Source organism: Tenrec ecaudatus, chromosome 17 (assembly GCF_050624435.1).
Source record: "Tenrec ecaudatus isolate mTenEca1 chromosome 17, mTenEca1.hap1, whole genome shotgun sequence".
Lineage (NCBI taxonomy): Eukaryota > Metazoa > Chordata > Mammalia > Afrosoricida > Tenrecidae > Tenrec > Tenrec ecaudatus.
In genome coordinates, this window is record NC_134546.1 from 44,466,519 (window position 1) to 44,494,135 (window position 27,617).

Sequence of the window (27,617 nt, forward strand, 5' to 3'; positions counted from 1 at the left end):
TCTATATATAGTACAAGGTCTGTTTCTTGACGTTTAAGAGTGTTTCCTGGTCGAGTTTGATGGGGAGCTATGCCCTGGCCCCCAAGTCTATTTTTGGTACTTCCTGAGGACTTTGTTGTTTTCTTCCCCTTACTGTTCTGTTGCATACCCGTAGTGTTTCGCCTAAGTGTGGTGGGGTCAGATCAGGCACAATTCCCGCACTGTCTTCAGTGTTATCTCCCATAGCATTACGGGTCAGTGAGGGATGTTGTGTCTCATAGTGGGGCCAGCCCTATGGTCCTCTCTGTGCTTTGTCTGCTCTGAGCGGGAATATCCTCCTCAGGGCTTGGTGGGCCAAGATATGTTCAGGAGCTAGATGCAAATTTCCAGAGAAATAAAGAATGCTTCATCTAACTGCCTACAACTGATTACACTATGGAATTGGTCTACCGCTTTATCCTCCTGTGGCTTCACCCTCTCCCTAGTCAACCTGTATTCTGTTATTTGGACTGCAAGTTGGATGGTCCTCTCAGGAGACGGTGTTTGGGTGGTCGTGGACCTGAGAGGATGGTGCTATACTAGGTGGTCTCACAAGAAGCCGTGATGGTGTGGCCCATGGAAGCTTGGGGTGCTTCAGAGGGCATGTGGGGTTACCTGCTGCAACCGGAGTGCCACAGAAGGCAGGTGGGCATGCCCACTTTGTTGTGGAGCACCGTGAATGGTTGGCAGAATTGTCCTTGTCAGCTACATTGTCACGGAGTTTGGAGAGAGGTTCCCACAGCAGCATGGAACATTGGTGAATGTTGGCCAAGCTGCTGCAAGGCAAGCGAGGCACTACGGCATGCAGGAGGAAGTTCCCTCAGCCACGTGGGACCACAGGATATGTGTAGGAGCTCCCCCAGACATGAAGGCAGAATTGCCCCAAGAAGCAGGTGGGCAGGATTTCATCGTCCTTTTGTTAAGTGCTGCAGAAGGCAGGCAGGCAGGATTTCCCCCAATGGAACATGGATGGGATTTTCCCTGCAGAAAGGTGGTGGTCTTTCCCTCGCCTCAGGTTAAGCTGCAGAGGGTAGAGTTCTCCCAGCTGGGTGGGAAGGCAGGTGTGAGTGCCTTTGGCTAAGGGGAGAGGGACTGGGTGTTGGCAGTGTGAGAGAAAAGGGAAGAGAACAAGAAAAAGAGGAAAGGGAAAAATAACTGAGCCCACTGAGACTGTGGGGAAAGAGAGAAGAGAGGGAAACAAAAGTAACAATATAGATGACCCCAATCCCTGAAGGTGGGGTTAAAGTGGTTTAAACCCTGCCCTGAGGCAGCAGCAAGCTGTGGCTGTGTTGAGATAATGCCCATGCACCGACTTAAAAGGATCCCGGCTCCAGCTGAGACAGTGGTAGGGCTAAGCTTGAATCCACCCAGTCTTCACCAAAGCCCCCAGCTAATCAAAACCTAGTGGATCGATGCCTTCTTACATTTATGATGCTCCTCCTGTGACCCAGCAGTGTTGAATTTCCCTCTGAGTAACTGTCCTGTGCTAATTTCCACGGAGTCCCTCTGATATGTGTTAATCAGTCACCATCTTACTGGAAGTTCCCAAATTGAATATATTTCATCCATTCCCATTTATTTCAAGGAATTAAAAATTTTTATTCTGTATATATTCAATTACCTAATGGCTTTTTTAAAAGAAAAGTGTAATCAAATTTCCATGTACTTTTTTCTTGATTTTTCTATTGCTTATTTCTAAATTTATGGCAACATGATATAGAAAGGCGGTTTGGTGAATCTTGTTATTTTTATATTTATTTATGCTTTCTTGTGGCCTAACTTATAATTTATTTTGGAGTACATTCTTGTGCACTGGAGAAGAATGTATGCTGTACTGTTGTTGGGTGAAGTATTCTGTAGTTCTTCTGTGTTTTTGTTGATTTCTTTCCTATGATGTTTTTCCTCAAGACTGGTGTTTTAAAGTCTCCTATTTTATTATTTTCTATTTGTCTCTTTAGCTCTTTAAGAATTTAAATAATGCATTATGAAATTCTTTCAGTGGGTCCATAGATGTTTATTATGGTTATGTCTTCTTATTCATTGTGACTTCTCCTCAAGGATTATTTCTAACCTTTAATAGTCTAATTTTTCTTTGTTCCTGTAAGCAGTATATTAATAGGTTATTACTTCTTTCTTTTCTTCTTTTTTAACCATTTTAATGGGGCACTAATAGAGATAAAATATTATTCCATAGTTCAATCTATCCAGCACTATAGTGTATTTGTTACCACAATCAATTTCAAAACATTCTCTTCCTTCTTGGACTCCTCTATATCAGGTCCCCTTTACCCCCTCTCCCATTGTATGCCCCAGAAACCCTTATTCTACTTGTTATTTCAACAGTTTCATCCATCTTGGATTTCATATTTAAAAACTGTTTAACAAAAATTTAGAGGGCTGTCCACAATGACAAAATACATCAGATGTTGAGCCCCAATGGGGAAGGACAAAAAGAAAAAGCAGAAGCAGAAGCAGAAGAAGAAGAAGAAGAAGAAGAAGAAGAAGAAGTAAGGGAGAAAGAAAAGTAAATGTTGAAAACCAGTTCAGGCCCAGTGTGTATCAGAGGGGTGATCAAGTGACAAAGTTTTAATTGTTCAAATCAGGTTTATCATTTTGATCTCCAATAGTCATGTCTCCAATACTCTTACTGTTTGGTAACCAGGATCTTCCCATCCTTTCAGTATGGATAGAGGGGAATCAGGTGAGACTTTCCTTTGTAGATTAAAAAAAATGTATCTTGAGCTTCCACTTTCATCGGTAGCCTTCTCTAAACCAGAGTCTCACAATTTTGGCTCTGATACTACTCCCCCCTTTGGCTTTGATTATATATTTTGCATCCCTGGGTCACTGATATTGGTGTGCTTGTTCCATGTGGACTTAGTTGACCTCTCACTTAAACGCTGCTTGTTTGGAAACAAACTTTTAAGATCCCAGACATTATTCAGAAAGCCTAGCACCATCTAATTTCTTCACCCCAGTTTGCTCAAGCCACCCATATCTTCTGTGTTCCCTTCATGAGGATGATTATCAAGCAGGATCATGGTGTAAGAACCAATTGTTCTTTAATTAGAGGTAGAATTTAGTGTGAACCCCAAATCTATTCCTGGATCTATATTTTTATGTGCCTTTGCTTCCCTTAGATACCTCTGTATTTAATTGTAATAGAGTCTTGATCATTTCTCTGGCGTATAAGGATCTTCTTTAAATATTGTCATTGAATAGCCACTGATACTAATTCTTAAAACAAGTTTGAGAGAGGGATATTGGACCAGTGTAGACTAACTACATATTATAATACGTGAATTATTTACTTGTACAGAAGTTTTTCACAAACAATGGGATTCGGTTATCAGGCAGGGTTAGGTTTTCTTACCCATTCTGTTAACCTCTGTCTTTAAACGAGTGAGTTTAACCCATTTATGCTCAATGTTGCTAATGATCTGTATGATTTTATTGCTGTCATTTTGCTTTATTTTTAAAAACCATACTATCAGTTTCTTTGCTTGTGATAGTTTTCTGTGCCTATTTCATTTTATTTATGGGGTTTTGGGTTATTTTTCCTTTGTTTCTATTTAATTGATCTTTATAGTTCTACTCAGTTTATTTTGCTGAGGTTTTGCCATTTTCTTTGAATTAATTTATTTCCCAGTTTAAGGCAGTTCGTTCTCTCTTGTAAACTATTAAATTTCTTCTCCATACAACTTTTGTATCTTCTCTATTTCATCGATTACTTTATTGTTTTCTTCATTGTGCAACGATATCTCGAATCTCCCTATTTTGAATCTTGTAGTTTGTTTCACTTTGTGTATTTCTTGAGTGGATCAATTTGATAATGATGGTGGACTGCATGTGATTTTAGGCTGCTAACTACTTCTCTTATTGGTTCTTTGTCCAAAGATTTCACATTAGCATTTTTATAAAGTTGATCTTAGTTTAACAAGTTCACTTTGTTTTGTCTTTGTCTGAATTATCCTTATTTCTCCCTCATATTTAATGGACTATTTGTCTGGATATAAGATTTCAAAGTGTCATATATATATATATATATTATTACATTACTTTCTTGCCTGCATGTTTTCTAAAGAAAAACCTGAGCTTATTCTTATTGTTACATCATTATAGGTTGTTTTCTTTTTTTCATGAGATGATCTCGGGGTTCTTTTTGATGTTAGAAAGTTTGAATATGATGTGCACTAATGATTTTCTTTGGGGATCAATTTTCCTTGAGATTCTTTTAACTTCTTGAATGGTTATTTTCTGTTCTGTCTGAAGTTAGAAAAATGTTCTTCCAGTATTTCTGAGGCTATTTTCTCTGTGTTTATGGTTTCTTCCTTCTGTTCTGGTATGTTTATCAAATGTAAGTGGTTCCTTTTGATAGTGTCCTATAGAATTATTAGATTTTCATCAGTTTGTTTGTTTTTAAGTAGGTTGTTCTTGTCAGTTCAACTTTAGAGATTTATCTTTATGCTCACTGATCCATTTTCTATTACTACTTTGATTCTACTGCTTTATTTTCTGCATCTTATCCAAGTCTAATATCTTAGAGTTTGTTTTCTGGAATTCAATTTGAAGTTATTGAATTATCCCTAATGTTTCATTTGTTTTGTCAGATTTCGCTTTGTGCTAGGCTGGGCTGACTAGGGAAACAAATTCAGTGTCACTCATATATGTATAAGAAAGAGCTTTATATTAAGAATTAGTTATTTATCATGAAAATATCCCAACCCAGTCAAACTCAAATCCATAAGTCTGATACTAGTCCATAAGTCCCTCTTCTTAATCAGACAGCCACACATAATGATGGAATATTCAAGAAGATCACATGTCAGTGAGTGCAAAGTCTGTGCATCCAATGGTGGTAGAAGCATCTAGGGTTATGGCAGGTCTCAGAGTGGCCTGCCAGCAGGAGGTGAAGTCAGAGAGAGAGAAAGAAGCTCCCGAGCTTTCCTATAAGAAGGCCATGCCCACTAGGAGGCACCATCAGGCTGTGATCTGCTTGACAGGTTGAATATCACCTCTACATTTTAATACTTCTTCAATTTGACATGAAATGACACAACTACCACACTCTTGTAGTACTTTTCTACGTTATTGTATCTCTTCCTATCTTTAATATTCTTTTGTAGCTCTGTTCAGTTCTCTCGATTTTCATTAAGAAACTGAGATCATTCTTTTGAACTCTCATGAAAAGATCGAATATCTTGTTTTCATGATGAAAGCCTTCTGAGTCTATGCATAGGCCACTTATTTAAGCCACCTTTTCTTGTTTTTGCATGTGTACAGAAATTGCCTGGTTTTTTTTTCCTGAGACATATGTTGACTTTATAATTTCTTTATTGATCAGGTAGTATTATAATGAATAATAGTGAAGTGACACTCTAGTTGTCACTTCAAGGGTGGCTGGGTCATGTGGCAAGAGCTCATTTTAAGGAGGGATTGGTGACAGATAAAAATCGATGAATATTCCCTTTCAAGGTCCAGGTCTTGAAGTCAGACTTGCAGTTTCCAGGAGGCGTAAGCAGATGATCAACAGTTGTCACTGAGCAGGGGTAAAAAGCTACATCCAAGAAACTGTGTTCACCTGATGAACTCATCTTCACTGCAGTTGACAACCAGAACAGGGCCCAAAGTGGATTTAAATCATCCCTATTAAACAGGAATCTGGTTTGTAAGATGTATCTTTTTTCAACCCCTGGCCTTTCTCCATTGCACTTCAGTCACATTTTCCCTCGCTCTCCAACAAAGATCCTCTGCTGACACCCCCACTGCACCCTCACCCTATTTTGGGGAGAATTGCCACTGGCCTCTGTGGTTTTAGATTAAATCTTAGTGTGAGGGCAGATATGGGGAGTGATGATTCAGCTCTTTTTATTTTCTCTCCCTGCCAGAGGGACAGCATCCTATCAGGGTAGCCCAGAATCCACAGGCTTTTGAGTGCTTCTTGGACAAACTTCTTTCCTCTGAAATGCCAGGGTGAGTAGAATTCAAATTTCTCTTTTCCTGGAGAGGTTTAGAACACAGGTTTTAAAATATGCGTTGTTTGTTTTAAAGTTTTTCTTCGGAGAGCATGAGCTCTTAGCTTTAGAACCATGTTTGTCTTTTCTTTTTTTGAGTGTGTAATCACTAATTAAGACAACTTTCTCTCAAGGTAGGTCCTTCCTGGAAAAGGGCTCAGTCGTGAATCACCAGTGTACAATAGCCTGCAGAGTTGTATGAATGGGTATCTTTGTCTGGAACATTCCACTATATTCTTTAGTGGTAGTAGGAAGAAAATAAAGGACATTAAAAGCAGAAATTATTTAGACTTCTGAAAAATAGGGCTAAAATGATCAATTATGAAAAAAATCAGAAATAAAGGGTGTGTTCAATTTTCCTTCTCATGGTTTTAATCGTATGCACCTGTAAATGTAACCCTGGCATAGAGAAAAGTATGATATTGGAGATGGTTTTAAGGAATTCTGGAGGTTGGTTTATGGTAGGAGATAGAAAGGAGTGAAAAAAGTAAGACTGTATCATTTTTTCTTCTCGTTAAGAGAAGAGTAAATTTGTCTTAAGGAATGTGTTATGAGGTAAAACAGCATAAATGTATTTATGTACAGAGTTGATCAATGTTATGAATTAATTTGTTAAGAATTTCTTTTCATTTTTTTTTTTTTACAAAACAAGGTTTGTTACCCTTAGAATTTGGAAAAGTGAGACTCAAATAAACTGAGAGAAGTTAAGTCATTTAACCATTTTCACGAAACAGTAATGTGATGAGAAGAGTATTAGAAAGTTCGGTCGGATGAATTCATGTTTGTATTAAAAATGTACATATCCTACAAGCAAACATGGGTGTCTAGTGCATTTATAACAGCCAGTCCCTGAAAGACATGAGGCTGTCTACCTTTGTAATGATCCTCAGTCTTAGAAACCGCATATGGAGTTGCCGTGCATTGGGATTGACTTGGTGGCAGTTGGTTTTTGTGTATATAAATAAATATATATATATATATATATATATCTCCACTGCCATCTCTAAAATTATAAAACCCAATCCACTGTCTTTGAGTTGATTCAGATCAGATTCACAGTGACTCTATATGGGGTTAAGAAGGTTTTGTAAATATTTAGGTGAAACGACAGCCTCTTCTTTCTCCCACAGAATGATTGCTGATCAGTTTGAACCATTTACCTTTCAGTTAGAAACCCAATGCTTACCTGTTATTGCGTTTTGGACTCCATCTAGTTGTATCACATTCCTTAGTACACAATTAAATAGTATTCCAATTTGAGTCTTAGGTAATAGCTCTGAAAAACAAAGGTAAAGAAGGCAGGAATTGAAGGTTATACTGAGGACAAATGTCAAAAGGGAGTCCTGGAATAAGACAAGATTGAGTAGTTTGACTTTTATAGTTCAGTGGGCCCTGTGGCCCGGCTGAGGCTGCAAGTGGTGAGGGGCTGAGATAGAGTTGTTAATTGGACTTTCTTATAAAGAACATCTGGGAGGTCTCTAAAATTGGGGCTATTTTTTTCATTCTTAATCCTTTATCACAAGATCTTTGGCAAATATTTTTGCTTATGAGCTGAAGTAAACTTAAATAGTAAACTAACGATTTTCTTTGTGATTACACAGCAGCAATTTCAGGACGGTTTTCCCTGGGAATCCAGATAGTAATTACTAAAACTCCAAAGCTAATTATGCCGTTGTGCTAGTGAGACCATAGCTATGGATGAGAAGGCTATTCCATTAACAGACTCATTTGTAGCCACTCATAATTCTACTTTCACCCCAAACTCTTATTCTCATGATTGCCAGTCCCTGTGGTCGACGGAAGCAATAATTCAATTAATATGCTCTTTTCATGGAGTCAGAGTACTATTTTTGTTGTTGTTGGTGGTGGTGGTGGTCAGGACACTAAGGCCAATGGCCCTTCTAGGAAGCAGCAGCTGAATTTACTCCCCAAAGCTGTTTCTGGAGCAACCAGAATGAAGGAAGCCTTTGCCTATGGAACTAAATCCATCACAGCTTCTCTTATTTGAGGTTTGTTTGTGTGTTTATCTGCACGTTTTCTGAGACCTGCATAGAAGCAGCAGCATGGACACAATCACCTCTTCAGGGTTCTTCCTGTTCTGAGTCTCAGTGGTTCCCATGTCTCCCTCTCTCAATCCCAGCGGCCTTTGCTTCCATAGCAGTCTTTTTCATAGCGTCATTCATTAAGTTGTGAAAGTTTCTTTTATATTTTTGAGGTTTTCTGTACTCCACCCCATTTCTTCCCTGTCACTCTTCCCAGCATCCTGACAAGGCAAGAAATAATGTATTTGTGCTGACGGTAGCTAATGAGAAAGCAAGAGGCCCCAGGTATCCCTATCACCCAGCCCCTCCCCCTGTCCAGCTCCCCATATAGCAATATTTCCCTTCTAATATCACAGCTGTCTAAATGCAATATGGACAGATATATTTATTTGATAACATGCATACCTATTTTAATAAGCATGTTCTTGCCATGAAAAGAAAAATCTGGTCAGATCATATTTTCTTCATGGAAAGGTCCAGTCAAGTCAGATCCTTATCATTTGAGAGATTCTATAAATGTAAAGATGGCTTATTTTAAAATGGCAAACTGATTTCCATTAGATCTAAGACCTTTTTACAAATAAAACCCAAACTCACAGCCATCGAGTTGATGTCTATGACCCTACAGGACAGAGTCGAACTGTCGCCTCTCAGTTCCCAAGACTGTAACTCTTTACGGGAAAAGAAAACCACATTTTGCACCTCAGATTACAAATAAGCAATGTTAAATAAATAGTCATAGACTATATTGCTGTGTTGAGCTAATATCTGACACCCCACATGAGTAGGATGCTGTTTCTATAAGCTGTTAAATGTATAGTGAGGTGTGAGACTTCAAATACACAGCATCTAAATATTCTAGGCCAGGCAGTGAGGCTAAAGCATCCTACATTGAAGCAAAGGAAGCTGTGGACTTCAACAATTTAGGTAAGCAGTGAATTTGCTTCAACAGAATGCCACAAATTCAAAAATATACATTTATATGAAGGGGTTATTAAACTTTTCATTTCCTTAATATTTTATTTGCTTTCTTCTGAACCCTTGAAACATGAAAGGAAATTACGTACATCCAAGACAACTCTATAACAAAAATAATCAATGGCCTGGTGTCAATATAACTAAATAAATGCTGGCACAGCAAAAGCATTGTGACTATATATCTTGTATTTTCCTGAAAATAGGACACAGTTAAATCTTTAGGAAAAATGGGAATACATTTTAATATTTTCTGAAGATCACACATGCTTTGTGACTTTGAATCTAAAAATGCATGGTTTCTTAGTTTCACTATTAAAACTATAATACTTGTTATAGGGGAAAAAGCACAACAAACAAACAAACAAATAGCCCAAATGTGTGAGTCTGGGTACTTTAGAGAAACAAATCCACAGAAACTCATGCATAAGAGAGAGTTTTATATAAAGATTAAGTGCACATCAACAAAACATCCCAACCCAGTGCTGCCCAACCCCACAAATTCAACATTAACCCATATGTCCAACACCAATCCCCAGAGTCATCCTCCATCTCACAAAACAGATGCAATGATGCCGACTGCAGGAGGAAAGCCGAGTCAATGAATGCGTAAGCATCTCAGCACTAGCAGGGGTCTCCACACGGCTGCTCCAGCACCCAGGGCTGCATCCATGTAGCTTCTCCTCGGGTATGTCTTGCAGGAAGTGAGCCTTGCCATCTGAAGCAGGGACCTGGCTAAGGCAGTTGCACCCTGGTCCAAACATCAGAGAGCCAAAGACCTGAGGACTAGAAAGATGAGGCTCACGGAACCATTTATCTCTCTTCCCTTCAATTAACCCCTCATATGTTGATTGGCCAGGTTGACACAAGAAGCTTTAACTATGTCACCAAAACATTTCCATGGCATTGATTCTGAGTCATAGAAACCATATATAGGGTTTCTGAGACTATATCTCTTTCTGAGAGTGGACGGTCTTATTTTTACCAGAAGATTGGCTGGTGCATTTGAACTATGGACATTGTGATTACTGCCCATGTGTTGAGCACAGCTCTACTAGCGCACCTAGTTATAGGAAAAGGGTGACTTTTATGTTGTGGTAAGTGCATTATATACAAGAGGGCTTTAAAAAGTTTGTTGAAAAAATGGAACAAAGAGAACATGGCCTTATTTTTCCCCATAAATTATTGAAATGTATATAATGTGCATCAAATATATATGTATACATGTACATACCAAAAGCCAAGCCAAACTCCCTGCTTTCCAGTCAAAGCTGACTCATAGCTAAGCCCCTGTGGGTTTCTGAGACTGCGCTTGTTTACAGTAGTAAACAAAAGGGTGCTACAGTGCCCAAGCCTTGTAGAGGTTGAGAGTACTGGTATTCCTTTGCCAAGGGACCCAGTGTCCCTTCCAACATCTTCTTCCAGCACATTCCACTTCCTGGTACTCAGCCACCCTCCATTCTTAAGAAGTCCTCAGCCTTCTTAATTTGGGCAGTTTCTATACTTCCTCTTCTTGGACATGTTTTCCATGTTTCCTGTCTGGCAGAAAACTTCCTGGTGTACCTCTAGGCCCATCTCCTCCTAAAGTTGTTCAGATGTATGGTGGTAAAGTGGGCTTTTGTATAAATCCTCCCCCTTGGAGATGTAGATATGCTACATAGTCCTGAACTTACTCAATGAGGTCAAGACGATGTTTCCAGCACTAGTGAAGATGATGGGTATCCTGAGGCCATAGATCAAGGTAAGCACAAGGACAGCACTGATGACAACATCACTGGAAGGTCTGATGGAGAAAGTGAGGGGGATGAATTTGTGCAATGGGCTGATAATGAGACAGACGACAACAAAGGAAAATCCCAAATCAGGTCTGAGTGTATGTTGTACAAAGGAAGAAATCGAACATGAAGGAGCTGACTCCTTTCCAAACATGATGCTTTGAATGACAGGTCAGAAACTCCTTGAGGAAGAGAAGCAGGGAACTTTTCAAAAGATGATGATGCAGACGATTCTGAAGCGGATGAAGGATCACAAAAGCCACAGGAAGAGGAATCTCTCATGCCACTGCTTCTTCACAGCGGCAGGGCCTACACAACGTGTTCCTCCCTCTCAGATGCAAGCTCCTCCTGTACCAGAACCACCTCCTCTTGGACCAGTACCTGCTCTACCTTTAAGGCCACCTAAACAACCTCCAGGCTTCCTGTTGGACCACTTCCAGGAACTGCTCCATTCCTGAGACCACCTGGGACATCAGAACTTTGAGGGCCTTTACCTTGACCTTTACCTCATGAGACCCCCTATATCTGTCTCGTAGTGCTCCTCCTCAAGGACCTTCACCAAGGCTACCTCTCCCTGCACCTCCAGGTGCCCCTCCACTTTGTCCTGTTATGAGGAACCTACCTTTGCTGCCTCCACTTAGACCTGCCCACTTGGACTTTTCCCACCAGCTCCCTTGCCAAACCCTGGGGTTTTAACTTGACTTAACTTTAGGCGGATGATACAAACCAGCCACTATTGAGAAGAAAGCAACCACAACCGTCAATGTCAAGCCACAGATGACTAACGCCAAAGCGGAGATGACTCAATTTGTACCCACTGCGCTGAGAGGACTCAGTGCTACTGCTGCTCCCCAGAGGAACTCAGGATTGTGTGCTGAACCTCTTGCCAAAGCAGCCCCCAATCGTGTCCTTCTGCTTCTGTTTCAGCCCAAACTGAGGATGATGTGTATGAGGCTTTTATGAAAGATGGAAGGACTGCCGTGACAGCTTTAGATGGCAGAACTGGCTTCTGTTCACGACAGTGGCTCAGCGAGAAAGAAACTTTAGGTGAACAAGCTACTTCCATTAACAGGGTATTTTCTAATTTTCATGGGGAATATCTGAAAATTTAATGTTGGTCAGAATGTACTGCACATCAGAAAGGATGTTTCATTAACAACTGATTTGGTTATTGAAGTAGTTTGGGCAACATTCATTGCCTTTCTTACCCTTTCATTCTGTTTCTTTCCCTGCATTTCTTGTTAAATGTGTGATTATGGGAGGCTTACTTATTTATTTGAGTCTCTTCTGTGGGATATGGGCACTGGAGTAAAATTCATGAGAAATCTGTTTGTCTCACCCTATCTTGGCTTTTGTGTTTGCTATATTTAATTTTTTCTTGGAAAAATTTTATAATATTTTACCTGTAATGAAATGGGTCTAAAAGTCAGTTACTCTTACAAAGCAGGATTGTAGGAAGTAACATACAAATCTTTGATTAAAATTATTTCCCACTGACCTCAAAAATAAGACCTGAGTCCTTTCAAGAGGGAAAGTTGTGCCCTCCGCATAATATCACATGTTAATATGTCTCTTTTTAAAAGTCCGAATTCCACATTCTTCTTTCTATGGTTCATATGAGTTTGGTGAAAAGATGCAATCTTGAAGCAAGCTGTTCTTGATTTTAAACTATACCGTGTCATCTTGCTTTTATTTGAACAGATGCCCATGGTCTATGCAAAAGCACGCATGCACACAATTAAGGGATCTAGAATTTCTATTCTTCACAGTGGTATTCACACCTTCTTATGATCCGCACAGTTACAGAGGACATGAAATGTATGTAAATGACTTTCTGATATTCTCTGCCTACAGTCAAGGTACATCTGATAAGAGAAATGGTATGCCACATGCCATACCCTTTTCTGAATCTGGTTTGAATGTCTGGCAGTTCTCTGCTGATGTACTGCTGCAACTGTTTTTAGCCTATCTCCCAGAGAATTTTACTCATTTGTAATATTATCAAAATATTCAAGAATTCTCATATTATGTTAAGTCTCCTTTCTTAAGAATGGGCACAAACATGTGTCCTTCCGTTTGCCTGCAAGGCAGTGACCTCCAAATGTATTGGCGTGAGTGAGCGAGCCCCTCCAGCCCCGCATCAAGATTTGTTACAGTTCTGCACTTGGTATTTTCACAATCCTTGGAGCCTTGTTTATTTTTGTTAAATCATTTTATTGGGAACTCGTACAACTCTTATCACAATCCATCCATCCATCCATTGTATCAAGCACATTTGTACATTTGTTGCCATTATCATTCTCAAAACATTTGCTTTCTACTTGAACCCTTGTTATCATTTCCTCATTTTCCCCTCCCTCCCTTCTCCCCTTCCCTCATGAACCCTTGATAATTTATAAATTATTATTATTTTGTCATATCTTACACTGTCCAACATCTCCCTTCACCCACTTTTCGATTGTCCTTTGCCAAGAGGGGAAATTACATATAGATCTTTGCAATCGGTTCCCCGTTTTTCTCCCACCTCCCCTCCACCCCCGGTAGCACCACTCTCACCACTGCTCTGAAGGGGTCTTGATTTCAGGTAGTGCCTTCTCTGAAACTTGGAAGTCTTCCTTCAGGACCTTTGCTTCGTTACCATTCACTGCTTGTGAAAATGGCTGACCATCAGCTGATTATTTTTATTCGTTATGTAAAATTGTTCCTTGAAATCTTTAATTATATTTATAATATCTGATTTGAAGATTTTTCTAAATATTGCAACTGTGCTGTTTCTTTCTCTCTTTTTGGTTTATAACTTTCTATTTATTTGTCTAATATTTTTGTTGAAAAATCAGACGATATAGGCAATGTAGCACCTGTGCATTCTTTTTTACTCTTTTGACAGTTGTTATTTTATTTTTGTATAGTTGATAATTAACTTGACAGGCTTGAAACATTAAAACTATCCTATCTATTGTGTGAATTCAGTGGTGCTATGGTTGGGCTTACACGTTCATATAAGTAATACTGACTCTCTACTAAGGATCTGCTTGTATTGGTGTAATTTAGCATTCAGTCATGGCTCAGTAAAGTTAGTGTCAGAAGTCTCAAGCCAGTAAGGCCTCCATTCTATCCAGCTCTATGTAGATTCATAGTTTGTTAGATAATGCTACTATGACAGAACTATCACAAATAGGTGATATTAATAAAAATACATTTATAGTCTCACAGTTTAAAGAACCAGTTGCGTCTAGCTCTATGTAGATTCGTATATTTTTAGATAGTACTACTATGAAAGAAATATCACAAATAGGTGATATTAATAAAATTAAAGAACCAGTTTGAGTCCAGGGTGCTTGCTTTTAGGATAGGCATTCTCTATGTGTCCCCTAGGGAGGAAAATACTTGACTCTTTGAGTTCTGGTTCCTGGCAATCATCAGTTGGCATGACATTGCTCTTCCCCATCACCGTCTTTGGTTGCTGGTTTAATCTTTTAGATCTCAAATTAAATGAACTTAGACATAGCCTACAAATCCTTAACAAAACAGAAACAACCTATTCTCAAATTATAATGATAGGCATAGAGGTTATGATTTACAACACAATTTGAAGACTGGGCATAATTCAAGTCATAATAATTGAGCAATTCATGTAGAGACTCAGCACATCTCACACTCTCTCCAGTCACAAGTTGCCCCTTTCATGCAATCAGTGCTATATTCCAGCCCCTGTTGCAGCCCGGTAACGTGCAGGAGCAGCGAAAAGGAAGAAGGCCCTCAAGGAGGTGGGCTGCTGACTCCGTGCCTGCAGCAATCAGCTCAGCCTGGGCACAACTGTGAGGATGGCACAGGACCGGACAATGCTTTCTTCATTGTGCCAAAGGTCACTACAGATGGGACTGAGCTGATGGCACCTAACAACAGCAACATCGGTACTTTGGGGGCCTGGTTGTTATGTGATGGACTGCTAACCGAAAGGTCAGCGGTTCAAATTCATCAGCTGCTAAGCAGGTAAAAGATGAGGTTTGCTGTTCCTTAGAGTCATTTTAAGTAAAAATCAACTCAATAGCAGTAGGATGTTTTTGTTTTGTTTTTTTTCAATCATTACTTTATTGATTTAAGACACAGACTCAAGTAAGAAATTAGAATATTCAATCCAAAATATTAATGAAAGTTCTATTGATGCTAAATATACATTCGCAGCCTATTCGCAGCCAACTGTTTAAAATTGCATAATGGATACGTTGGGCGGTGTTTCCTGCTCTACTCCTTTCTAATATTAATCAGTAGTCACTCTCTGCAGGGTGAGATTGGCGTGGAATCAGCGTGAATCAGCACCACTCTAGGCTGGCTGTTCCTGGGGGAAGTCCCAACCTAACTTGCTGGTGACCCTTTGGTAGATTAAAATTGTTTTTCTTATTACACAGAATCTTCACTAAATCCCCCTTTGTAGTGGCAAACATACGGGTTTCCCCCCCCCCAATATGGTATTCAAACAAAAGTCCCTTTCAGCTTTGTTTCTGTGACATTCTGCCCTAACTAGATACTTGGTGTTGCTATTATTTGGGCGCAGAAACCTTCTAGCTTCAAACTGCATGAAGCTCTAGGGTAGATACCTCTCTTTCATGACTGATGGCTTGTAAATGGAAAACACTTGCATATTCCTTTTCTTTGACACAGTCATGGCACTCCTGAGACTCCAGGATAAACATTTCCACTCTGATACCACAAGTGGCCCTGTTGGTGATATGGGCGAGGTAATGGGATGCTGACCTCAGAGTTGGCAGTTCAAACCCATGGGAAAAAGACAAGGTTATCTACTCGATAAAAGTACACACACACACACACACACACACACACACGTGCGCGCACACACACACACACGTACAGTCTCAGAAACCCCATATAGGATCACAGCGTGTCAGAATCAAGTCAATGGGAGTGGGACCAGTAGTTAAAGCTATAGTTCCTCAAGTGTCAGTCAGGCATCAGTAATTTTTTTTTTCAAAATCTAGGAAAATTTAACCAAGTCTTTTACTGATCTATTTGAAGCTATTAGGTTTCTGTGTAGGAGGCAACAATGCATTTTTATCCAAAAGGGGAGGGGTCTGCATAGCAATATCTCTCAGGAGGTTTATCCCTTTTTATGTCCTGAATAGTGCTTTAGAGCATAAAAGTTGAGAAACTTGTTAGAAATAATTTCCTTTGTAAATTATAGATGTGGGAATCTCACATACATCATATTATGATGGAAATTTACACATATCTTATTAAGGTGTCTTGGTCAAAATATCAATTTTAGTATAATGTTTTACATTATTTGATATAATTTTCTAATTTCCCATAAGACAAGACTACTTGGAATACTTGACCATTCTACTTTTGTGTTAGGTGCTGAACTGAGTGAGACTCAGATTGATCTTAGACACAACAGAATGAAACCCTGACTCCCTGTGCTAATTTAACAATCATTGCCACATTTCAGCCTATTCTGCACCAGGTTAGAGGTTTATTTCATTGAGAACCTTCTTCTCTCCCTTAATTTCATCTGGAGACCTGGTGGCATAGTGGACTATGCTCTCAGCTACTAACCACAAGGTCATTGGTTTGAATTTATCAGAAACTTCATTATGTACACTTGCATAAAAATGCATAGCCTTGGAAATCCAAAGTGGCAGTTCTATCTTGTCCTGTAGGGTTGCTATGAGTCACAATCCAGTGTACGACATTGAGCTTGTTTTTTGTTTATTTTTCCTTTATCTAGCATCACATCCCTCTCCAGGGACGGTTCTCCATATGACATGTTCAAAGTAAGAAGTGCCTAATACCAACTCTCACTTCTTACCATCCTCATGTCTATTTATTTATTTTCTTGCAGTTCTACCTAGATATATCGATATTCTTAATACCATAATTCTAAGGCATAAATTTTTGGTCTTTTTGGAAATTGTTCAGTTTTCTTTTTAAAAATTTTTTCAGCTTTCATGTGAACATAAAACAACTGAAAATGAAATGGAGTGTGTGTGCCAGACACAACTTATTCTTCAAGTTACATCAGTGTTTTTTTTACTTTTTAACAGTTTCAAAATTTGTTTTGTAGCAATTGGACAAAATTAATAAACCATTGGATTTTCTGACTGTTGTTTCCATGGGGATTGATTATGGATTGAAGCTAAATGAAATACTTGATAAGTTCAGTCTTTTCTCCAATTAATCCCTGATGGTAGCATGGTTATAATCTGGGCTGCTAACTGCAAGGTCAGCATTTTGAAGCCACCATCTGCTCCCAGGGAGAAACTTGAGGCTCTTTGCTCCCATAAAGAGTTGCAGTGTCTGAAACTCAAAGAGAAGGTCTCCTCTGTCCTACAGGGTCACATTGTGATGTCGCTTACTGTTCCATTTGTGTGGACTCTTTTTTGAGACTGAGGTGAAATTCACATTGAAGGCTATAATCTTTGATGTTTATCAACAAGTGTTTGGGTCCTCTTCAATTTCAGTATGGAAGATTGTGTCATCTGCATATTGAAGGAAGATAATATGTCTGTCCAAACCTTTTGCTGTCCTCTTCTTCAAATAATCAATGTTTCAGAGTTATTTCTTCAGCAGATAGATAGACTAAGGATGGTGAAAAATAGAATTATGGCACCCACCTTTTTCTGATATTCAACAATATCCCTTTGTTCTGTTGGAATGACTGGCTCTTGTTCTATATGCAGGTTCTGCATAAGCACAATTAAGTGTCTGGAATCCCCACTCTTTACAATGTTAGCCAGAATTTGTTATGATCTTCACAGTTGAATGCTTTTTAGAGTCAATGAAATACAGGTACACATCTTTCTTATATTATTTTCTTTCAACTGTAATTCACCTTATATCAGATCTGTCTTTTTCAGAAACTTGCCTGAACTTCTTGTAACTCCATTGTTATGCACCACTACAACCATTTAAAAAATTATCTTCAGCAAATAGTTACTTATCAGTTACATTAATGATATTGTTTTACATTTTCCATATTCTGTTGGATCATCTTTCTTTGGAATGGACATTAGTATAGATTTCTTCCATTTGGTTAGCCAAAGAACTGTCTTCTAAATTTCTTGGCATAGGCAAGTGAGCACCTCACCTGCTGCATTGGCTTGTTATAACATTGAAGTTGATTTCCTGTCAATTCCTCAAGTCTTATTTTAGAAAAAAAGTGTTTTCAAGTTTTTTAATTATCTGTCATTGAGAAAATGTTAGACTGCATGCACAGTATGAGGTTGGAGGTTTAAGCCCATAAACTCCTCCCCAAAAGATTTACATCTGAGAAACCCGATGGGGTTGTTATAAGGGAGGATGGTCTTGATGGGAATATTGTTGTTTTCGTTTGTTTTTCAGGGCAGCAGGTTCTTATTCCTTTAACTCCTTATGTGGTTGATCAGATTCTACTTTTTGAAATGGTTTAATGTAAAACAAATTCCTTTGTGTTATTGTTTGGCATTATAACTCTATGTTTCTTCCTTTTCCTGTTGATGTTTTCTATATTGTTCAGTGTTTAGTCCATGTTGTTTTTGTTATGTGCCAAAGTCAGTTCTGGTTCACCGTGGCCCTTTGTACAGCAGAATACATCCCTCCTGGTCCTGTGGCATCCTTACAATTGTTGTTGTGCCCATTGTTGCAGCCACTGTGTTAATCCATTTTGTCCGGACCCTTCCTTTTTTCCACTCCCTCTCTATCTTACCAGGCATGGATTCCTTTTCCAGGGACTGGTCTCTCTGACAATGTGACTGAAGTACATGAGACCAAGACTCTTTGGCATTATGAATAATTCTGGTTGTATTTCTCTCGACATATTTGTTTGTTCTTTTAGAAGTCCATGGTACTTTCGATATTCCTCACCAGCACCATGCTTCAAATGCATTGATTCTTAGTCTTCCTCATTCAATGCCTGACTATGAAGCAATTGGAAATACCAAGGCTTGGTCAGGTGCACCTTAGTCCTCAAAGGAACATCTTTGCTTTTCAAACCTTAAAGAGCTCTTGTGGAGCAGATTGCCCGATTCAATGCCTTGTTTGATGTCTCCACTGCTGCTTCCATGAACATTGAGTGTGGATTCAACCAAGGCAAAATTCTTGACAAGTTAATTTTTTTAATTCATCTGTCATGATGTTACCTATTGGTCCAGTTGTGAAGAATTTAGTCTTCTTCATTCAAGTTGAAAAGCATAATTAAATATGCAATTTTGGTCTTCATCTTCAAGTCCTCTTCACTCTCAGCAAGTAAGGTTGTGTCATCTCTATATTGCAGGTTGTGAATAATCCTTCCTCCATCTCTGATGCCACATCTTTTCATCATGTAATACATCTTATCTGATGATTTTCTCAGCATGCAGATTGCATATTGATTGTGAGGGGTTACACCTTGATGCACACCTTTCCTGGTTTTAAACTATGCAGTAAGCAATTGTTCTGTTACAAAGCTGCTTCTTTATCCATGCACAAGTTCTGCATGAGTACAATGAAATGTTCTCAAATTTCCATTCTTCCCAGGACAACCCGGATCCATACAGTTGAATGCCTTGGCATAGTCAATAAAACACAAGCAATCATTTTCCTGGTTGTGGAAGTTACACAAACTGTTGTCACTTGACACTTAAGAGTGAGGGGGTGGAATTTAGCCTGTCAATCATGTCGCAACTTGATGACCTAATTTAGAGGCTCTGAAGAGATAAATAGCTCCCTGAAGGTGGGACAAAGACTGACTCCCAGGAGACATTCCTGGGACAAGACTCATGGAGCTTTGCTAGAGTCCTGGAACTGAAGGAACCACATGGAAACCCCTGCCAGAGCTGAGATGCTTACACTGCCACTGTATCCACAAGACTTTCCACCCACTGGCCTGTGATCTTCCTGCATTCAGCATCTTTGCATGTGGTTCATGAGTCTGAAGAGGACTTTATTGATTGTTATCGAGCATATGGGCTAATATCAGACTTATGGACTTGATCTGGACTGGGCTGGGATGTGTTCTCAATATTCAATTGCTCTTGTATATAAAACTCTTTCTTATACTTATATGGGTGTCTCTGAATTTGGTCCTCTAGTCAACCCAGACTGACACATTGGTATTCATGACCTTGAGCCAATACCCATCTGACATCAGCATTGATACTCCTTTCTCCATGGCCTCTTCTGAATCCAACCTGAATCTCTGGCAGCTACCTGTAAACATTCTGCTATAACCAATATTAGATGATCATTAGCAAAATTTTCTTACTTATGATATTATTCTACAATTTGAATGTTCTGTAGGGTTATCTTTCTTTGAAATGGATAAAAATATAGATACCTTCCAGTCGCCTGGACAACTGGTTGTCTTCCAAGTTTCCAGATATAGATGAGTGTTTCCAGTGCTTCCTTAGGTGACTGAAATATTTCAGTTGGTATTCTATGAATTCCTGGAGCTCCATTTTTGGTTAATACTTTCATTGCAGGTTGACTGTCTTCCTTCAGTATCATTGGTTCTTGCTCATATGTTACCTTCTGAAATGGTGAAATATCAACTCGTTCTTTTTGGTGGCCCTGGTGGTGTAGTGAGTTAAGCATTGGATTATTCACAGGACAACAGCAGTTAGAAATGACAAGCAGCTCTGAGAGAGAAAGAGAAGACTTTCTACTCCTGTAAAAATTACAGTCTCAGAAACCAACATGGGCAGTTCTTCTCCATCCTATATGGTCACTATGATTCAAAAGTGAGCTTGGCTTTGAGGTTGTATGATGTCATCTTTAGCATCCTATGGTCTTATTTTCATTGTCTCAACTTCAACCTGAACTTATATATGAACAACTGATGGTCTCTTTTACAATCAGTCCCTGGCCTGGTTTCTTCTTACTTGGCATCCCGAGCATCAGTAGAGGAAGATCACTGAGGATTTACTCCATCCACGCCAATATGGTCGACTCTACTTTGAAAAGGCAGCTCTTCCTCGGTCATATTTTGATTGCCTTCTGATCTGAAGGCTCATCTTCTGGCACGTTCTTCGACATTTTTCTGTTTCTGTTCGTTAGATTTTCAGTAACTGACAATGTTTGGATACTATCCACAAGTTTTTAAGTGGTTAAAACTCTGAAATGGACAGCCTATTTTTTCTTTGTAGTCTGTACTTAGTCTGAAACCTCTGCTGGAACCTGTTCACTTTGGGTGACCCCGTTGGTATTTGAAATACAAGTGACATTGCTGACAGCATTTCAGTATCACAGAAACCACTGCAGTATGATAAACAGACAGACAACTAGTAGGATAGAAACAGCACACATTAATCCATGTTTACGAATATTAACCTGTTCCAGCTTTTTATCCTATACTAGGAAATCATTTTTGCTCGCTGTCTTAATAACTAAATACTTCAAAATATTGCTGCATATTTTATGTGATTATAAATATCAGATTCAGCAGGGGCTAACCCTATGAAAAATTGCTTTCCTGCGGTTTTGGGTGGTTGTTGTGAAAGAAAGAAAATAAATAAATTCACACTAACTATTTATGAATTTTAAGTGTTGACACTTTCCAGGAGATGAGTTTTTGTTTTGAATTAGGAAGATGCTTAACTCTAAATAATGTAATTGTCTAAACAATTATAATTGTTATTTGGGGAGCTGTTTGAGGAAGGATAGTTGGAAACTAGAACACATCCTTTTTAAAAAGATTGTAAAACTCAAATTTTGTTCAGGTCTGGGTCACAACAAGTAAGATGCATTTTGGAAATGGGAATTGTTTAATTCAGACAAGTGTGGACAGGTATACTCCATTGCAAAGAATAAAACAAGACCCAATTAAAGGCAGAGCTTACTGAATAGGGATTCAACCTATCTGAAGAGTATTCCCAGAATCCTGCTAAGTAAATAACTGGGATTTTTATTTGGAAGCCCTCTTTTTCCCCTTGTGGGTAAAAAAAATTAATATTTTCCCTTTCATTGGAGGTTTAGAACCTGGAATGGTGGCCAATCACAAGATATCTTTCTATTAATGAATAAAGAGAGTAGGGAGAGATCATTCATTTTTAATTTCCTTAGGGATTAAGACAGTTCAGTTATCAGCAGGAGTGGTAGCTGGCTCTTGCTGGAAAGCTAAGAAAAACTACTTGTTCCTTTCTCACTTAATATGCATCAAGAAGTGGACACTGACCTTCTGTGCATACAATTTTCATTATTGGGTAATGAAGCAATTTGCTATCAAATTGTTTCATCGGGTCCTATTAGTCACCTGAGATACAGTGAGGAAGGGATTTAATTTTATTGTTTTCATTGGACCAAACCATTGGGACTGTGTTTAATTTAGGAAGAAATGGTAGAACATGCATTTTCCAAAATTTCAAAGAAGGAAATGATGAATTATAAATGATTTTGAGAATTGATTAATTTTTTTCAAGCTCATGGCTTTGTCTAAGAGGAAGACAAGACTCAGATAGCACTTGGGCCTTTACAAATGGAATGCCAGAGAGAACATTCAGGGGGTTACTCTTCACACACTACCACTAACAAATGCCTCAACTTCATAAGCCATTTCCTTATCCATTCAGAGTTCTGGTCAACTTAATTAAATGACAGCTCAGTAGGCTCTGATCAATTTATTTAAACAGCCCCCCAAATTGTCACTTCTTGAATAAAAAAATTGAATATATCTGAGAAAATTTCCTTGAGCCTGTATCCATTTAGATACTAGTTGGTCTTTTATTTAAAAAATGCTAACTATCCTATCTGCAAAATGGTTTACACATCCTTTGGATGTTGCTATAACCCCCAATATAGCAAAACAGATAAACTTCATGCAAGCTCTTCCCTGAGACTTCAACTTTGAATTTTCTAGCTCACTCCAAGGGTTAGTGGGAATGAATTAAGATAGAGTCTAGCGCTATCATTTTTTCCATCTACTAATTATTCTATATCTTTATCCATGCAAATTAGATCACCAAATTATCTCAGATTATTGTTTTTTCTGAAATGACTTGGTTGATATTTACTTTAATATTAATGTGATACTCTGGAACTTTGTCGTCATCAGCTACATCTATCCAGAAACTCCTGGTGACGCCCTATGTCCAGATAAAATCTATTCCAGAGGGCTTTCTTGGCTGTAGTCTTGAGAGAAGTGGATCACAAAGAGATGTCTTCTGGGTGGTGTTAAATTGCTAACGTTTTGACCACTATTAATACTAATGTGGTTCCTATTTTAATATCAAGTAATTTAGTTCCCAAAGTATTTCTCAAAGTAATCAACAGATTGGCATTTAAATATTAAAAATATAGTATTTTCTGAAATTAGAGTGAGGTTAGACTGCATGCATCAGAAGCAAACAGACTTAGGTTTAGTTTCTGGCTAAATCTATTTTGAAATCTTAGTTTATTTTTCTTATCTTCAATATGGGGTGATTAATAAAATTTCACATTTTTATTTTCTTACTCACTGAATTATCTACAGTACTTATAATCTTGCTTTGGCACATGATACTCTGTTATAGATATATGATAGCTACACAAGTGCTAGCTAGTAAATAGATAGAAAGCTAACTAACTAGTTAGCTAGGTAGACAGATGATAGAGATACTTTGCAGTCATAACACATGTTAGCTACCGAATAATAATTGTTCTTGTGATTAGCTGCTGTCCAGTTGGCTCTGACTCATAGCAACCCTCTCTACAACAGAGTGCATAAAGCACTGCCCAGACCTGTGCCATCCTCATAACTGTTGAAATGTTTGAGTATAATGTTGCAGCCATCTGTATCAATCCATCTCATTGACGGTCTTCCTTTTATTTGCTGACTCTCTAGCAAGCATGATGTCATTTTCCAGGGACCGGTTTCTCCTGATAAGATGTCCAAAATGTATGAAACCAAGTCCTGCCATCCTTGTTTCTAAGAAGCATTCTGGTTGTACTGCCTCCAAGAAGTGCTTTTTTTTTTTTTAGAATTCTGGTATTTCACTGCATTTTTAATCTTCTTCAGCAATACCATAATTCAAGTGCAGCAGTTCTTTTCCCATATTTCATATGTGTATGAAGTGACTGAAAACACCATAATTTATGCCAAGTGCACCTCAGTCCTCAAAGGGACATCTTTGCTTTTAAGCACTTTAAAGTGGTCTTGTGCAGCACGTGTGCTCAATGCATTGTAGACTTTTATTTCTTAGTTGCTGGTTTTCTTTACACTAAATTATAATCCACACTCAGTTTCCTAGACCAAGGTCCAAAATCATCATCAGGAAATGCTTCAAGTCCTTGCTTTCAGTAAGCAAAGCTGTGTCAGCTGTATATGACAGATTGTTGATGAGCTTTCAATTAATCCTAACACTGCATTCTTTCCATACAGTCTAGCTTCTCAGATTATTTTCTCAGCATATAGACTCAGTTTGACATAAGTATACAACCCTGATGCACACCTGTCCTAATGTTAAACACGCAGTACACCTTGTTTTGTTTCAATGGTAGCCTCTGAGCCTATGTACAGGTAACACCTGAGTATAATTCAGTGTTTGCAAATTCCACTTCTTCCCAAACTATGTTATCCATACATTTTAATAATACACATAGACGAATGCCTTTGAATAGTCAATAAAACATAGTAAACATCTTTCTTTTAGTCTGATTTTAGCCAAGGTCTATCTGACATCAACAATGATATCCATCAATTCACATCCTTATCTGTAGCTGACTTGTATATCTGGAGCTCCCTGTAGATGATGTAATGTTGAAACATCTTTTAATTATCATCAGCAAAATTTTACCTGCTTGAGATATAAATGAATAGTAGTAATTTTAATAATTTATGCATTCTGTAACATCCTCTTTATTTGGAATGGGCATAGACATGGATAATTAACACTTAGCTTGCCAGCTGGCTGACTTCCATGTTTCTAACGTAGACTAACAGTGTTTTCTATGTGGCATTAGTTTTTTGAAACATTTAAATTGGTATGTCATCGATTTTTAAAGACCTGTTTTTTTGCTAATCGCTCCAGTGTTGGCTGAACTTTTCCCTTAAATGCCATTGGTTCTTGATCATATGCTGCCTTTTGAAATAGTTAAATTTCAACCAATTCTTTTTGCTATACTGACTATATATTTCCCCATTTTCTTTTGATGCTTGCTTCATCATTCAATGAGTGCCTATAGAATTATTCCATATTTCAATTCAAAAATTTAATGTTTTATTCAGTTATTTCAGCTGGAGGTAAGACAAGCAATTTTTTTCTTTTGACTTTCTACCTTCATGCCTTTGCACATTTTATTATAGCACTCTATTTCATATTCTTGAGCTGCCCTTTGGGATTTTCTATTCAGCTCGTTTACTTCATCATTTATTTTATTTCCTTTAGCTAATCTACATTCACAAGCAAGTTTCAAAGTCTAATCTTTTATCCTGTTTGTTAATTTATTTCCTTCAGTCACCTTTTGCTTCATGGTTGATGTTCTTTACATCATCACGGAACTCACCTGATTGCAGTCCTTGAAGCTCAATGGATCAATCCTGTCCTTGAACTGGTCTCTAAATTTGGTCCAGATACACTCGTTTGTATTTTATCTCTAATGGACTTGCTTTAGTTTTTTCAGCTGCACCTTCAAATTGCATATGGGCGACTTATATGCTGTTCCTCAGTCAGCCATGGCCTTGTTTTGTTTAATGATATTGAGTTTCTCCATCATCTATTTCCATCACTCAAAGCTCACTGCCATTGAGACAATGGTGACTCACATGACCCAGAGGGATAGAGTAGAACTGCCCCCTGGGATTTCAAGATTGTAAATCTTTATGGGAGTAAAAAGTCTCACCTTGTCATAGATGTAATCAATTTGATTCCTATGTTTCCATGTAATGAGGTACAAATGTTTAGTCACTGTTTATGTTGTTGAGAAGAAGTATATGTGTGTTTCCTAACCTAGAAAAGAGCAAGTTTCAGTTAATCAGCAGCCATGGGATTACAATAAATAGAACTTGGCATGCATGTAAGGACTTAGTGCATTTAATGTTTTATGGGAAAGAATAATAGATATTTCTTTTGGTCTGAAAGTGGCTAAATTTTCACACCCCTTGTAGTCAGTGACTTTTGATGATCTTTGTACTTGTTCAATAGGAGGCGTGCAATGCCGCCACTGCCATGCAGATTCATGGAAGTCTACAGACACGAGCGTCTGCTGTGGAAGCTCCTCAGTCTTCATGAACCTGGCTCCCTGCTTCAATCAGTTAAACTAGCTCAGCATCAATGTGGTGAGCATTTTTTTTTGTTTTTGTTTTAAATCAATTTGTTCTCTACCATTTACAACTAAAATTAATTCAGCATTCAGTTGGGATTCATTTTCAATTCAATTTCTTGACCAAATTGCATTTTTACATTAAATTACATTCTTATCGATCTAAGTTGAATGTGATTATAATGATTAATAAGGCCATGTAACTTCATAAATTAACAATAATTGGTCACAGTGATTGGTAAGGCAAATTCCATTATAAAGCGTCTGATTTGAAAGACAAGATAAGGTGTGTGAGTGAGGGGCTTTTATCTTTTTAATTTTTTAAAACAGTGTGTTGTGGAAATATCAATTAACCTAAGGGAATTAATAGTCATTCACTTATAAGTTGATTTCATCTAATTCAACACTGCTATTTTTTTATTGTAAGAAGGGATATATGAATGACTGACAATAACAGTTTGTAGGTGCTACTTAACTTAGCAAAATAATAACTGTCTTTATTTTATTTTTCTTTTTTTAAATAATAATTGTCTTTAAACAGACCATAATTTTGTAGATGTTTTTCTTACTCAGTTTTGAGTACATTTTATGAAAGTAAGATAGATAATAAAATGGTCTATGTTTTAACATAAGGAACTCATGAATTCTAATTATATACACTCTAGAATTTAAAGTGTATATAAATATATACATTTTGAAGACATGGGAATACTTTCATTATAGTATGATTGAATTTAAAGTTGTTGTTGTTGTGGTTAGATGGCATCCAGTAGGCTTCAACCCATAGCAACCCTTCAACCCATAGCAACCCTTCAACCCATAGCAACCCTTCAACCCATAGCAACCCTATGCCCAACAAAAGAAGCACTGCATGGTCCCATGCCATCCACATAATTGTTCCTATGCCTTAGTCCATTGGTAGAGCCACTGTGTCAATCCATCTCATTGAAGGTCTTCCTCTTTTTTGCTGCTCTTCCATTTAAAAAAAATTACATTCTTCTCCAGGTACTGGTCTCTTCTCCAGGTACTGGTCCCTTTCAAAAGTAATTTGGTGAAAACTCCAGGGTAGTTGAGCTTGCCATCCTTGCCTCTAAGGAGCACTCTGGCTCTACCCATACCAACACAGATAAGCTTGTCCTTTTACCAGTTCATGGTACTTTCAATACTCTTCTCCAGCACCACAATCCAAATGCATCTGTTCTTCTATGGTCTTCCTTGTTCAGTGTACAACCTTCATATGAATATGAGGTGATGGGGAATACAAAGACTTTGATCAGGTGCCCTTTAGACGTCTAAGTAACATCTTTGTTCTTCAATAGTCTAAAGAAGTCTTGTGCAGCAGAGTTACCTAATGCAATACGTCTTTTGATTTCTTGACTGCTGCTTCCATGAGCATCGATTGTGGATCCAAGTAAGAGAGAATTCCTTGAAAACTTCAAACTTTTCTTTATTTATCATGCAGTTACCTATTGGTCCATATGTGTGGATTTTGATTTTCCTTTTATTGAATTGTAATTCTTACTTAAGGCTACAACCCTTGTTCTTCATCCGCAAGTGTTTCAATATAGCAAGCAAGACGGTGCCGC

At 38.2% G+C, this 27,617-nt stretch overlaps 1 pseudogene; it reads left to right on the forward strand.

Moving 5' to 3' along the window:
* The first annotated feature begins 697 nt into the window (after positions 1-697).
* On the forward strand, positions 698-26,000 carry LOC142430424 (WW domain-binding protein 11 pseudogene; annotated as a pseudogene).
* The last annotated feature ends 1,617 nt before the right edge of the window (positions 26,001-27,617 follow it).